This window comes from Teleopsis dalmanni, chromosome X (assembly GCF_002237135.1).
Source record: "Teleopsis dalmanni isolate 2A chromosome X, ASM223713v2, whole genome shotgun sequence".
Lineage (NCBI taxonomy): Eukaryota > Metazoa > Arthropoda > Insecta > Diptera > Diopsidae > Teleopsis > Teleopsis dalmanni.
The window spans coordinates 81,807,026-81,811,981 of record NC_051848.1 but is presented as its reverse complement, the minus strand read 5'-3'; the positions used below and the strand labels follow the sequence as shown (position 1 = coordinate 81,811,981).

The window sequence follows — 4,956 nt, the reverse complement described above, 5'->3', positions numbered from 1 at the left end:
AATATTAACTTGCTAAAAACTAAAAAGTTAAAAATTTAAAGTGCTTTCTAAATATATGGTACATTCTTCATGTGTTCCTATATATTTTTGCGTGTTTTTAATATATTTATTTTCCACAGTTTTGCATATTTTTAAACTATTTATTTTCCACAATTTTGCATATTTTTAAACTATTTTCAAACTTATGAAATTTTTCAATTTAGTTTTAATTTTTGTTCACAAACTGGAATATTCGTTGAAATATCCAATAAAGATTCACATTATATCACTTATCGTTTTGGTTAGGGAAGAGAATACTATTAGTGTTTAGTTGGTTGAACTAGTAAGTATTCTAAAATTGTTTAACATGTACAGTTAGTAATATTTATTTATATTTAAATATAAATAAATATATACTTAAATATATTTAAATGGAATTGTTTGCACTATTAATTTTTGTGAATAAATCTAATCGAATAAAAACAGCAGGATGTCATTTGCTAAATGCCTAGCAGTGAAGGACTAATTTCTAAAAAGGATCGCAAGCCCTCAGAACTCACTGCAAAAGATTAAAGTTAATACAATCTTGACCATTGATGGTGAAAAATCAAAAAAAAAAACGTAAGTACGCCCCAAACGACATGTGTAAGATTGTACTAAGTGACGAAATATGAATCCATACGCATGAGTCTGATACTGAAACGCAGCCGATTGTAAACAACCTTTTCGATGTACCAAATTACTAAAGAGTTGATCATACTCAATACAATAACAGAAAGTAATGGCCACTATTAATTACAGCGAAGTGAAACTAGTAGTTTCGAATGGACTACTACAACACTTGTTCGCCAGAAGTATTCAGATATCAAAAATCTGACTGTCAGAGACGACAAATTCTATAAAACGACAATGCCAACACATCTAACACATTAACTAAAACATATAACTTATTAAGCACTCATTACGTCACATTCATAAGTCATTGATGTTACAGAACACTGGAATCGATCCACAAAACTGTTTGAATTTGATATATAAGCGAGGACTAATTAGAAATAACTTCTTAGTGAAAACTTAGTATTCACTGAGAAATTATTTTTTGTAAGAAATGTTAAATACAAAACTTCAAACAAATTTTTCATTTCAATCTCGTAAAACATCTGAGTAAAAATGTTACTCACTACTTAAAATAAAAATAATAAAAATCTTATTTAAAAAGAATAAAATTTTGTGTGTTTGTTAATTGAACATTGAATATAAAAAATAATGATGAAAATATTTATAATATTTTTTGTCATTTCATTGTCGATATTTAAAAAGAAAGCTGCATATCAATTGATCCGAGAAGTTTCCTGATGTTCTTAATCAAAAGGTAAATAAAATTAAATTCTTACGCGATTCCTTCATTAACTAACAAATATCTCAGTACCAAATTTTGATTTTACATTTTGATACAATTCACGGTCGTTGTCGAAACTATTTCTAATAGATAATTGCCGGACGTTCTTAACCTAACGAATGTATTGGCTGATATCCTGCCCTAAGTAGTATCTACACAATAAAATACAATTTGCTCTACCCCTCTGGTGTGAAATTCTATCCAAAAGGGTGTTATGATGGTACAGAATATGGTGAGTGCAGAATATTTAGATTCCATATGCAATACAGACAATCCTTTTTTGATTTAATATATTCCAATTATTCCAATTTATTAAATTTTATATATTTTTTTTAGTTATGCAATAATGATTCACCTTATTTTTACTAAACTGGCAAGAAACTGATTGAAAATGCGAGACGTTCCAAACCTATACTTACTGCGCACAGTTCAGTCTAAGTATAAGCATCAGCAGAAACTCTAGATGCCTTGACGAGATCCACTTAAATATATACTTAGCTTTTGCACAAACAAACCAAAGATTTCATCACTCATCACAACAATCACAAATCTTATTTGAACGTCGTTACGTCGAAGTTGACCATTTAAAAACTGAAAACAGTGCATCCAAACAGTGCCAGTTAATGCGGCAGAAGGTTCAGTTAAATCGGAATGTTCAGTTTGGCTTTTGTGCAAGCCGGAAGCCTTATTAATCATACAATCAAATCAAACCTTTAAGAGATGTTTCAGACTTGGTTAGTATAACACTTGATCACACCATTTTGGTTAACTGACGTAGTAACATTAATATTCTAGGTAGCTTGAAGATAAATTTAATTAAACGCATACTATATTTGTATGCAGTGCTAATACACATCAACTGAAAACAATAAAAACACCCAAGATACCGGTACTTCTGGATTTATACGATGGATCTATTCTGAGTAGTTGTAAATAGTTGTGAAATATATGTATATATATTTATACATACATCTATATATACAACCTATTAGTAATTTCAAAATTCTTTAAAGTGTAAGATCTAATTAAACCAAATAAAATATATTTTGTAATAAATATACATAATGCTCAGAACTGATATTGTTTCACTCAAATAATATTATTTAAAGAACAGGTAGGTATTTCAGTTTTCAAACATTAAAATATCGTTTAACACAACAAAAATTCACATAATTAATTTACACTACGAATATAACATTACCACGTTGATGCGTAATTATATATAATTTGAATAAAATTTATCGTATTTTTGTCGTATATAAAAATAATCCTAGAATATGAAAAACTCGTTGAATTTGGAAGTAATATTGAGTGAGTGCCGCAAACGATCTGTTCGTTATATAGAAATGCATAAGTTTTTTTCAATAAAACAATCGTTGAGAGATGACAAGTTTTAAAAAAATTACTGAATCATTCCATGAATATTGAAATCTGTTTTTAATTTAAGATGCTTTCATTTATCACTACCTCAACAATCTTGCGTTGGAAATAAGTATCCTGTCCTTTTATGATCTATTCATCATACTTATTTCAGCTCCATATCACAAATAGTAATCCTATTCTTAATTAACTGCAGATCGATTGTCAAGCACTCCCAACACCAAACATAATGAAATATGATTGTGTTCAGATGTTAATTATCACTCATTTCATAAATGTTATAAGAATAAATCGACTCCTCAAATTTTTTTATGCGCCCCTATTCAATAACACCACAAATTTTATTGAATTCGGATGCTCCTGTAACGCAATTGTTGTACTATGTGCCGCATAATGATCTCTATGATCATTATTGAGTAACGATTTGAACCAATTGTTCAAATATGGTATATTGGGTTTTAATTTAAATAAGGAAAACTTGAAATTGAAAAATTATTGGATATTATAAAACTTTGTAAAGCCAAATAGGACTTAAGTTCCTATTTTTAAAATAGTGAATAAGTGATTTAAAGTGATTTAAGTGATTTAGCTAAGTTTCCAAATTGATGTTAAGTGTTATTTCTATTTTCATATCCTTGCGCTTGATTAGTTGAAAATGAAGATTCCACACTTAAGCTTAGTTGAAGGACGCATTACATTATTATTGGATTTAAAATAAGTGAGGATGAAATATTAACACGATTGGAATAGAATTAATAATTGGTACACATGATTTACATAATTTGTATTTTTAAAATGCAATTATTTCCATTATTTCATAAATTAATAACAATTTGTTTCATTTAACAATTATTGATACAATATTTGTTAATCAAATTTAAATTAAAAATTAAGTTTTTTATTTATTAGAGGGTTTTTTTCGAACAGTAGTGAACTGCAACAACAAAAATTTATTTTTTGTATTATTTTAATTAATTGAGTTTTTGGCTTAATTGAATTTTGATTTTTATTTATGCAATTCATAAGGCTTTTCGAGTAAAATAATTGACAAAAATTTTAATATGAAGTAATTTCAATTCCAACTATAGGGCGTAAATGATATTTTTGAAATAATTTCTGAAGATTTGTTTGTTAGTTTATATTTTTCATGGTTAAATAAGGCATATGGATGCATCGGATATACGCTAAGAAAATCACTAACTAGAATATATCAGCAAGCATTGAAATATAACCAAAGGAGGAGGTCTTTAAAAATAACATGACAACTCAACCATTAATGAATTTAATACGTTCTACAGCCTTAAAGAAGATGGATTAATAATATTGTAGAACTGATAGTTTTTGCGTTGCATTCAGAAAGCTAAAAGAAACTTATTGACGTCCTGTGTTCACTGTAGAGCCGCTGCGAAAACCCTCACTTGAAACCCGGCTTATTACTTTCATTATTATTATTTCTATTTAAGTAATAAAATGAACTAAATTAAAAATTTGATTATGTGTCTATTAGATACTCGAATGATTGATTACGAAACACCTTAGATTTTTTCACCCTTAAGCATGAATTTTTTCTTTAGGGAATCTTCAAAAAAATAAAAAAAGTACTTCATAAGCTGAATATATTCCATCCTTAAAAGCAAATGACGTTTTCGTAATAAATATAATAGCATAATTAAATGAAAGCATCTTGTCAGGCTAAAACAGTAAAAGCTTACGTGCCTACAACAAATATATGTGAATTAATGGAATAAATAATTTTTATTTTACTCATGTCTTTATTCCATATATGGTGAAGATATTGAAAAAGTATATCGCTTACTTAAAATATAAAACCATAAGCTTAAACAGGATTTTATTTGGAATAATTGCTTCCATAAGTACTTCTGTAGGGACAAATGTAAAAGTTGAATAGAAGGTGGTAACTGTGAATTAAATGTTTTCAAATAATTTCAATAAATTTATTTAAATCAGGTTTCTAAAATAAGGCAACATCAGAATGGTTGAGAACACTTAAGATGAAAGTATGTTATTTTGAATAAAAAACAACGTAATGAAGCAAAAAATATTTACTAAATACGTAATCGGCTTTGATTCGTGATACTTTCATTAGACAAGTTAATTCTTAGGACTTTATAAACATTTTATTCTGCTCCTGTAAGTCCTTTACTCCGGCTAAAACGGAATCTGCACAGCACTACGGT

General features: G+C 27.8%; 1 long non-coding RNA gene across 2 annotated transcripts; it reads left to right on the top strand.

The window, feature by feature from the left end:
• The first annotated feature begins 1,229 nt into the window (after positions 1-1,229).
• Positions 1,230-2,244, top strand: LOC119689427. 2 transcript variants are annotated; one of them, XR_005253425.1, is made up of 4 exons: positions 1,230-1,351; positions 1,469-1,610; positions 1,715-2,112; positions 2,174-2,244. It is a non-coding gene; the product is annotated as an uncharacterized LOC119689427 (long non-coding RNA). The 2 variants fall into 2 exon arrangements; XR_005253424.1 differs by having other exon boundaries at positions 1,406-1,610.
• Positions 2,245-4,956: the final 2,712 nt, after the last annotated feature.